Source organism: Trichechus manatus, unplaced genomic scaffold (genome assembly GCF_000243295.1).
Source record: "Trichechus manatus latirostris isolate Lorelei unplaced genomic scaffold, TriManLat1.0 scaffold00268, whole genome shotgun sequence".
Taxonomy (NCBI): domain Eukaryota; kingdom Metazoa; phylum Chordata; class Mammalia; order Sirenia; family Trichechidae; genus Trichechus; species Trichechus manatus.
This window is the reverse complement of record NW_004444204.1, coordinates 160790-171808: the sequence shown is the minus strand read 5'-3', so window position 1 is coordinate 171808 and position 11019 is coordinate 160790.

Genomic DNA, 11019 nt, shown 5'->3' with positions numbered 1-11019 from the left:
CTGCCTTACTAACACAACTGCCACCCATCCTCCCTCATTAACATCATAGAGGCAGGTTTACAACCTACAGGAAAATCACACAGTACCAGGAATCAAGGCCTAGCCAAATTGATACACACGTTTTTTGGGGGACATAATTCAAACCATGACACCCACCTTGATGCCTGCATTTAGCATCTGTTCAGTGACTTAATCTAGGTCTCCGCCCCCCCCCCCCATTTGTCACCCCTTTCACACAGTCTTCAGTTTGGCCATTTTCCAAATAGAATAGTTCTTTAGTACAACTCTGTTTCCAATACCTGTGTGACTATTTACAGTTGTTTTGCATGCTTAAGACGGGAAGAAATTGATCCCTTTAACCTGGGAGAGGGTGGGTGAAAGGGTTGGTTTCTTATAAATATGGATTTAGGAAGAGAAATGCTGTGTGTGTGGCTGACACCTACTGCACAAACAGGGACATGGCATGGACACATGCTACTTGTATAAGAGTTAAATAATAAAAATACTGACATGCTCCAATATCCTTTTTGAAATAACTGTCATGGATTGAATCTACCTGTAGTTGTTGAGTCAATTCTGACTCATAGCGACCCTATAGGACAGAGTAGAACTGCTCCATAGGGTTTCCAAGGAGCACCTGGTGGATTCAAACTGCTGACCTTCTGGTTAGCAGTTAAACTCTTAACCACTACGCCACCAGGGTTTCCATGGATTGAATTGTGTCCTCCCAAAATATGTGTCAACTTGGCTAGGCCACGATTCCCAATATTGTGTGATTGTCCACCATTCTGTCATCTGATGTGATTTTCCTATGTGTTGTAAATCCTACCTCTATGGTGTTAATGAAGCAGGATTAGAGGCAGTTATGTTAATGAGCCAGGACTCCATCTGTAAGATTAGGTTGTTTCTTAAGTCAATCTCTTTTGAGATATAAAAGAGAGAAGCAAGCAGAGACAGGGGGGCCTCCTACCACCAAGAATGAAGAACTAGGAAGGGAGCCCATCCTTTGGACCCAGGATCCTTGAGTTGAGAAGCTTGGACTTCTAGCCTCCTAAACTGTGAGACAATGAATTTCTTTGTTAAAGCCATCCACTTGTGGTATTTCTGTTATAGCAGCACTAGATAATTAAGGCAACAGGTAAGAAGCATCTGTTAATGCAAGGGAATAGAGCAAAAAGTTCATTCACTCCATTCCTAATTTTGTTTCTGAACTTAATAGACAAGCGCTTTATTCTTGTTTTTTTGTAACAGAGCTGTGAAGTTTGAGGTCACTCAGAGAGGACTCAAATCTTTCCCTGGAGGAAACTCACAGTCCACACTCCCACTCCATTCTTCCTACACTTACATGCCCAAAGGCAGACGGAAACCTGATTTAAATTAAAGCCAGCATACTTCCCAGGAGCCCTCGCCTAGGGTCAAACAGACAGTGGCTTCCCCAGCCAGTGGCTCTAGGAGACTTTATTTCATTTAAAAATGAAAAGCAGATGAAAATTAGTGAGAGAAAAGGAAGGAAATAAAAAAGAAGAATCAATCAGCTAATAAGCCCTTTTTAGTGTATACTCTGTTTGCCTTTTGGACATATTCATAAGTTCAAAGGAAGTTGTATCTTCTCGGATTTATGCACTCCTGAGAATTTAGATGAAACTACTATAAGCAGAACCCGGTTTGTTATGATGGTCATTTAATTCATGCTCTTCTGGAGATGATGATGAATCCTTACCCTGACACTCGAGACAAAAATTCTAGCATATTAATCCTCTGTCTGCTGCACTTGGCCCGTTCCCATGAAGCCAGCACACCACTGTTGTTTGGTGTTGTCAATTCCGACTCATATGACAGAGTAGAACTACCCCACAGGGTTTCCCAGGCTGTAATCTTTATAGGAGCAGATCACCAACTGGTGGGTTCGAACTGCTGACCTTTCAGTTAGCTGCCTAGTGCTTAACCATTGTTCACCAGGACTCCTTAGCCCAGCACTAGTGGGAAAGAAATAAAGATGCACTCTCTGATTGCAGGCTGTATCTCCTTGACTCCTCTGCTAGGCCCAGTCTGCCCTGGAGCCTTAAGATTCTTCTTTCAAAGGATTTAGGGGACTCTAGTTAAGCTATGGGAACCTTGGTGGTGTAGTGGTTAAGAGCTATAGCTGCTAACCTAAAGGTTGGCAGTTCAAATCTGCCAGACTCTCCTTGGAAACCGTATGGGGCACTTCTACTCTGTTCTGTAGGGTGACTATGAGTTGGAATTGACTTGACCGCAATGGGTTTACTTTTTTTTAGTTAACCTATGAGTCTGAACCTACTAGATGGCAACGGGTTTTTAGTTAACCTCGAGGAGCCCTGGTGGTGCTTGGCTGCTAACTGAAAGGTCTGTAGTTCAAATCCATCGGCTAACCCGCTGAGTGAAAGATGTGGCAAGCTGCTTTTGTAAAGATTACAGCCTTGAGACAAGAATTATTTTAGGTGAAGGGAAGGACAACACACACTCCAGGGGAAGTTAGCACAACTGGACTAAACCAAAAGCTAAGAAATTTCCTGAATACAACCAAACACTTTGAGGGACAGACTAGCAAGGGCAGGGGCCTGGGGACCATGGTGTCAGGGGACATCTAGGTCAATTGGCATAATAAAGTTTATTAAGAAAATGTTCTGCATCCCACTTTGGTGAGTGGCATCTGGAGTCTTAAAAGCTAGTGAGCGGCCATCTAAGAAGCATCAGTTAGTCCCAACCCACCTGGAGCAAGGAGAATGAAGAATACCAAAGTCACAAAGAAAGTATTAGCCCAAGAGACAGAAAGGGCCACATAAACCAGAGACTGCATCAGCCTGAGACCAGAAGAACTAGATGGTGCCTGGCTACCACCAGTGTCTGCCCTGACAGGGAACACAGCAGAGAGTCCCTGATGGAGCAGGAGAAAAGTGGGGTGCAGAACTCAAATTCTGGTAAAAAGACCAGACTTAATGGTCTGACTGAGACTGGAGGGACCCAGGAAGACATGGCCCCTGGACTCTCTGTCAGCCCAAAACTGAAACCATTCCCGAGGCCAACTTTTCAGACAAAGATTAGACTGGACTATGAGACATAAAATGATACTCATGAAGAGTGTGCTTCTTAGCTCAAGTGGATACATGAGACTAAATGGGTAGCTCCTGTCTGGAGGCGAGATGAGAAGGCAGAGAGGGTCAGGAGCTGGTTGAATGGACATACAAAATCTGGGGTGGAAAGGAGTAGTGGGTTGTCACAGTATATGGAGAGCAACTAGGGTCACATGTGTGTAGAAATTTTTGTATAAGAAACTAACTTGAATTGTAAACTTTCACTTAAAGCACAATAGAAAAAAAAAGCATTAAAAAATAAAAAGATCACAGCCTTGAAAACCCTATGGGGCAATTCTACTCTGTCCTATAGGGGCTCTGTGAGTTGGAATCCACTTGATGGCAACAGGTTTGGTTTTTGCTTTTGGTTAGTTCTGAGTACTTAGCTATGGAAAATTCCACTCCCTAATTTGTTTTTGCTGAGGATTTATGTGTACCGAAGATGAGGGCTCATGTTTTTTATGATATGGGAAATAAGTTCCCTAAGGGCAGAGGCCTATTTTGTTCACTGCTGTGGTCCTAGAGCCTGACCCTCAATAAATATGAATAAATGACTTAATAAATGGAGATGTACATTAATGAATAATAAGTAAATACCATAATTATCCATTGGCTGATTGATTTATGTGTCGACTAATCATAGTAAGATGTAGCCTCCAATGCGTGGAGAGGGGCTGGATTGTAGAGAGGAGAAAAGCACAATCAAAGTTTTGACTCTGAACTTCATTTCATAAGGAACACAAATGTCAAGCAGGCCCTCAGTACCGTCCAGCACTCCTACCACAATCCTGTAGTCAATTCACTCTTCCACTTACCTTCTTCTGTCTTTAAACCTCCAATACCACCCTCCCCCAATCTTCACTTCCAGTTGACTTTTTGGAGAAAATAGAAATAATCAAGAAGAGAACATTCACATCCTCCAACCACTAAATCTGTTGATTTACCAGTAGCTTTACCTACATAAGGAGCCCTGGTGACATAGTGGTTAAGTGCTCCGCTGCTAACCCAAATGTCTGCAGTTCAAACGCACCAGCTGCTCTGTGGGAGAAAGATGTGGCAGTCTACTTCCGAAACCCTGTGGGGGCAGTTCTACTCTGTCCTACAGGGTTGCTATGAGTCGGAATCAACTCCACGGCAATGGGTTTACCCCCATACTCTGCTCTCCCCCTGTCGAAATGAATGCACTGTCTGTGCTGGTATATACCTCCCCCACTTGTGCACTAGCTTCTGTCCTATCACCTACTCAGGGACTTCGCCCCTGCAATTATCCTTCTGTCTACCGCATCGTCAGTTTTTAACTCTCTACTGGATTATTCCTATCAGCATACCAACACACTGTGATAGCTCCCATTAAAAAAACAAAAACAAAAACAAAATTTCCTTGACTCCACTTTCCTTCCCAGCTACCATCCAACTTTTCTGCTCCCTTGTCTCCACTTTCTCATCTCCATTTGTGCTCCTAGGCTGGATCCTTTCCTCTTTCAGACCTCTTCTCTATCTTCACTCACTACTTAGGTGATCTCTTCTCTTCCCTTCCCTTCCTTTTTCTTTCCTCCCCTTCTCTCCCCTCCCCTACCTCTCCCTCCCCTCCTCTCCGTTTCCCTATCCCCTTGCTCTCCTTTTCTCCCTCTCCTCCCTTCTCCTCCTCTTTTCTTCTCTTCTCTTTTCACTCATAGCTTGGGTAATCTTACCCAGCCCAGTGGCTTTCAGTAGCATTTATACATTGGTATTTCCTAAATTACAGATTTAGCCCTCATCTCTTCCACAAACTCTAGAGTCAGCTATCTAACTGCTATTTGACATCTGTTTGGATGTTTAATAGGCATCTCAAACTTAATATGTCCAAAACAGAGTGTGTACTTCTGCCTCCAAACCTGTGCTTCTCCCAGTATTACCCACTTTAGTAAATGGTACTAGTTGGTCAGGCCAAATATCTTGGAGTCAACCTTGACTTACTTTTTCTCACACACCCTACGTTTGGCTTGTTAGCAAATCCTGTTGGATCTAGCTTCAAATCTTACTTAGAAATGAATCATTTCTTACCATCTCCACTGCTACCACCCTCAGTCATCACTACCATCAGCTCTCGCTTGGACTATTTCAAAACCTTTCTAATTGGTCTCCCTGTTTCCACACTTGTTCTCCTACAAATGTTCTCTTAAAGACTGTTCCCAACACAGCAGCCAGAGAGATTCTTTACAATCCTTTATAAATTAGGACATGTCATTCGCGTGCTCAAAACCACACCTAATTAGAATAAAATCTGAATTCTTCTTTATCATGCTCCTGGTGATCACCCCAAAATCATATCCTTTTACTTTTACTTTCACTTGTTCTTTGCAACCTGATAGGCCTCCTTTCTGTTCCTTGAACACAAAGCTCTACCTCAGGGCTTTGCACTAGCTTGGGCTTCTGCCTGGAGCACTCTCCTCATCCAAACAGTTGCAAGCTTTGCTTCCTGTCTTAGTTACCTAATGCTGCTGTAATACAAATACCACAAGTGAGTGGCTTTAAAGAACAGACATTTATTTTCTCATAGTTCTGGAGGCTTAAAGTCCAAAGCACGGTCTCAGCTGTGTTGATTCCTTTCTTGTCGGAAGCCCTGGGTGTTCTTTGATTCCTTGGTGGTCCATGGCGTCTGTCTTCCTCTGTGTGTGTGTGTGTGTGTATTCTGAGCTTCTTATAACGCAGAAGTGATTAGGTTTATGATCCTTCCTACATGAGTTTGACCTCATTAACACATTAACACAACAGAATAAAAATCTTATTTCCAACATGATTACATCCACAAGTATGAGAGGGAGGAATTTAACACATATTTTTTTGGGGTACAATTCAATCCATAACAATCCCTCAAGTCAGTCACATCCTTTGGCAAATGTTGCTTCCTTACGGAAGACTTCTCCTTACAGAGGACTTCTCTGTAAGTCCTCTATTCTGTCACCTGGGCCTTATTGTTTTAACAATACCTATCATTACCTAGGAGTCCTGGTGGCGCAGTGGTTAAGAGCTATGGCTGCTAACCAAAAAAGGTTGGCAGTTTGAATCCACCAGTTGCTCCTTGGAAACGCTATGGGGCAGTTCAACTCTGTCCTATAGGGTTGCTGGAAGTTGGAATCCAGTCGACAGCAACTGGTTTATCATTACCTAACATTGTTCATTTATTTTTGTTTGTCTCTCCTATTAGAATGTAAGCTCCAGATTATTGTTTGTGTGTGTGTGTGTTTTGTTTTGTTTTGTTTTGGTAGGGTAATGATATTGTTGTTATGGTAAAAAAAATACTTATCTTTTGGAGCTATATGCTAACATATTTATGGAACACTCAAAATTTCAAAGACTTGTTATCACAGATAAATTAGAAATCAACAATGAAAAGGAGGGTTAAAAAAGACAAATATGTTTTGGAAATAAAAAATAAACTAAACTTGGTTAAAAGGAAATTATGAAATAACTAGAAGTTAACTGACAGCAAACGTACTGCATATCAATACTTGTGAGATGCAGCTAAAGTAGTATTTGGAGTTAAATGTAAAGTCTTAATCACATTATGGAGCCCTGGTGGCTTAGTGGTTGAGAGCTACAGTGAGCTACAGCTACTAACCAAAAGGTCGGCAGTTCGAATCCACCAGCTACTCCTTGGAAGCCCTATGGGGCAGTTCTACTCTGTCGTGTAGGGCTGCTATGAGTCAGAATTGACTTGACGACGATGGATTTGTTTTTTTGGTTTAATCTCATTAGGAAATATGAAAGATTTAGAATAAACCAACCAGGCCATCAAAGGAACCAACTGGCAGACTAACCATTCCAGTGCTTTACTTGTAGCTCTTCCTTACCATGTCTCCCTTGTCCACCTCTAAATTTCAAATCTCCTTTATTCCTATCATTTACCACCGTTTTCAACTCAATCATTTGATAATTCTCTTCCTTCATTATAGTCTCATTTCTATTCAGTAATCTAATTCAAAACTAATTTTCCTCCACTTCATACACTAATCTTATTCGCTCACTATCTTTTTTCGACACTTCCTGAACCTCCACACCAGCAATGAAAACGGTACTTTCCTCCTGACAACATTAGCTGCCTTCACAATGCTGTTCGGCAGTGGTTGTTCCTTGCCCTGTTCTAATGGGGCCTGGAGGGTGGAAAGGAACTAACATTTATTGAGCAACCTCCATGTACTGAGCAAGGCACCTAATATATTTTAATCTCATTTACCCCCTAAATAGAGCCCTGGTGGCTCAGTGGTTAAGAGCTCAGCTGCTAACCAAAAGGTCGGCGGTTCAAATTCATCAGCTGCTCCTTTGAAACCCTATGTGGCAGTTCTACCCTGTCCTATAGGGTTACCATGAGTTGGAAACGGCTCAACAGCAATGAGTTGTTTTTTTTTTTAATCCCCCAAACAACCCTTCCAGGTCAATATTATTGTTACAATTTAAAAAATGAGGAAACTGGGGTTCGGGAAGGTTAAGTGAGTTGCCAAAGTCACACAATGGCAGAGCCATGATTTGACTCTAAATCTTAACTGACCCTACGCCGTTTGTTCTTTTCACTGTGCCACGGGAGAAAGAAGGATCACCAATCTTTTCCGTCCTTGTCACTTCTGGACAATTGTACCATTACCATATCTCAGCTCTTCTGTGAATACTCTGTGCTAACTAAGTGACTTCCTCATTGCTGCCATCTATTGACCTCTGAGGAGTCCCTGGGTGGCACAAATAGTTAGTCCTAACCAAAAAGTTGGAGGTTCAAGTCTAACTGGAGGCACCGTGGAAGAAAGCCTGGTGATCTACTGCCAAAGAATCAGCCATTGAAAACCTTATGGAGCACAGTTCTACTCTGACACACAAGAGGTCACTATAAGTCAGAATTAACTCATATTTTCGTTTTGGGTTTTTTTTTTTTTTTTTTTTACTGACTTCTGAAAACTTCCTTACAGACTTGAGTACCCAGCTTAGCATTTACTCCCCAGAACAGAGCCTAGACCCTTAACCACAGTTGCCATTCCAGTGGGCCTAGAAGGTGGAACTGAACCCCAGGGCCAGGGGACCGCCACTCAGAATCCAGAGAGTATGGCCAATACCTAGAGTCTGGAAGGCAGGGCTAATGTGTAAATGGTCTCAGAGAGCAGAGGATTATTTTCAAGCCTCGAAGGCTAATGCAATGTGTTCTGCTGACTTGCTTGGTGCCTGTTATCCCTTCTTTCTCTCTAATTTCTCTCATTTGTTATGGAAATGTCTAGCTTGTGCCTGTTCCACCATTGTGCTTTGAAAGCAGCTAGCTTGTATTCTAGATTTCACAGATGAAGAGGAATTTTTGGATTTTGGACTTGGAGTTGATTTATGACTTGCTATGTGAATGTGTTTACATGTGGCAAGGACATGAATTTTGGGGGGCCAAACAGTGGAATGTTATGGATTGAATTGTATCCCCCCAAAATGTGTCAACTTGGCTAGGCCATGATTCCCAGTATTGTATGATCCTCCACCATTTTGTCATCTGAGGTGATTTTCCTAAGTGTTGTAAATCCTACCTCTATGATATTAATGAAGCAGGATTAGAGGCATTTTTGTTGAAGAGGCAGGACTCGATCTACGAGATTAGGTTGTGTTTTAAGTCAATCTCTATTGAGATATAAAAGAGACAAGTGAGTAGAGAGACATGGGGGATCTCATACCACCACGAAATAAGAGCCAGGAGAATAGCACGTCCTTTGGACCTGGGGTCCCTGCACCGAAAAGCTCCTCGACTGGGGAAGATTGATGACAAGGACCTTCCGCCAGAGCTGACAGAGAGAACACAAGACTTCTGCTGAAGCTAGCACCCTGAATTCGGATTTCTAGCCTCCTAGACTGTGACAAAATAAATTTCTCTTTGTTAAAGCCATACACTTGTGGTATTTCTATTACAGCAGTACTAAATGACTAAGACAACCACTATGTAAAACTTCTTCCCAGGTGCTGATAATTTTCTTTTTGACTGTAACTGCCAGTCACTCTACTCTCCCATTGTCTCATTTGTAATACACCTACTCTTTGTCATCGTTCTCTCTGCTTCCTCTTCAGCCCTTCTCCTTTCATTCTTCACATGAAGGCCTGAATGATCATTCCAAATGCATAGTCCAGCCCCTGGCTGGCTTCCAAGCTCCTGCTGCAGCAGCCACAGCAACCTCGAACTGGTCCTCTAATGTACCTATCAAACTGGTTTTTTTCCAAGTTCTTCCTTTGCCTAGAGGCACCCCCTTTCCCTTAGCCTAATTTGTTACTATTCATCCTTCTGATCTAGCTTGAGTGTCACTTCCTCAGTGAAGCCTCACCCAACCCCATCCCTAAATCATGTTCTTGGCTGCAGAGCGTTCACTTGTAATTATACATTAATTATATAGTGTATGCTTTAACTAGAGTGATATTATCATGAATGTCTATCGCCTCAACTAGACTGCAAACTCCATGAGTACAGGAACAATGGCTTGTTTTGCTCACCAGTGCCTGCAGAGCCCAGTACTGTCCCTGAGACAAGGTAGGCACTCAATTAAAAATTGCAGAATGAACAAATATGGGACATATAGCTGGTGACATTTTGTGGATAGTTTTAATATACAGATCTGAAGCCCAGAAGAAAAATCTGGACTAAAAATTCAGATTTAAGAGCGTACAAGTAGCCAATGATGTTATCACCCAGAAAAGATGCTTACAGTGAGAAGAATACACAAACCAACACAAAGTCCTGGACGTACTAGATATTGGGTTCATAGTTAAACTCCTTTCAGCTCCCCACCCAAAGCTGTTCTTCCTCATGTATTCCCCATTTTCAGCAACAGCCATAGCATCATCCTCCCAATCACCCAGGTCTAAGAGCTTTGCTGTTTCCTCCCTCTGCCTTTGTAGCCCTATATCCAATTTGTCACCAAGTCCTGTTGATTCTACCTCTGAAAATTGTCTCATAGCTGTCTTCTTCTTACCATTCCATAGCTCCTGCCCGGTTCCATGACTATTCATCTCTCTCCTGTCCCATTGCAAAAGTCTAATAACTAATTTCCCTGTCTGTGATCTTCCATCCTTCATTCAGTCCCCAGACTAATGTTTTATAAAACATGGAGTTGATCATGTTTCTATCCTGCTCAAAGTCTCTGATGGTCCCCCATTGTATAAAGCAGTGGTCCCTAAGGCTGGATGAGCATCACAGTCACCCGAGGAACTTTTAAAAATTATATGTGGCAAGGAAAAAGGGCTCAATAATTTATCAGATAGACCCTTCTGCTATGGTACCCTCTGGTGGCAACTTTATGCAATGGCCTGTCTTCATTTTACCTGCAAAATTCCCTCTGAGATTCTAATCCAGTGGATCTGCCTATTGCTTGGAGGAATAGGTAGCTTAGAAAATAAAGTTGTTTTCTTGTATAGAGGCTTCAATCTATATCTCCAGCTTTTTCCCCCACATCTTTTTTATTTTCCCCACCATGTCTCTTGATGTCCCACTCACTCTTCCCTTCAGTCATACTAAACACGTTGTCGACAAGTCAATTCTGACTCATGGTGACCCCATGTGGTACAGAATAGAACTGCTCCATAGGGTTTTCTTGGCTATAATCTTAATGGAAGTGGATTGCCAGGTCTGTCTTCCTTGGTGCCATTGGGTAGATTCGAACCACCAACATTTCAGTTAGTAGATGAGCGCAAACTATGCCACCCAGGGACCGTGGATCACCCCAAACTTTCCTGTCTCACTGAATTTACCAATGCTTTTCCTCTGCCTGGAATGACCATTCTCTCCACCTCTGCAGGATGAAAACGTTCACATTGTTCAAGACTCATTCAAATACCTGTTCCTCTAGGAAACCTGCCCAAATGAACCCAGTCTCTCTTTTCTCTTTACTCCCATAGTATTGCATACTTTCTTAGGGAAGCCTTCTCAGAAAATAAGTTCTCA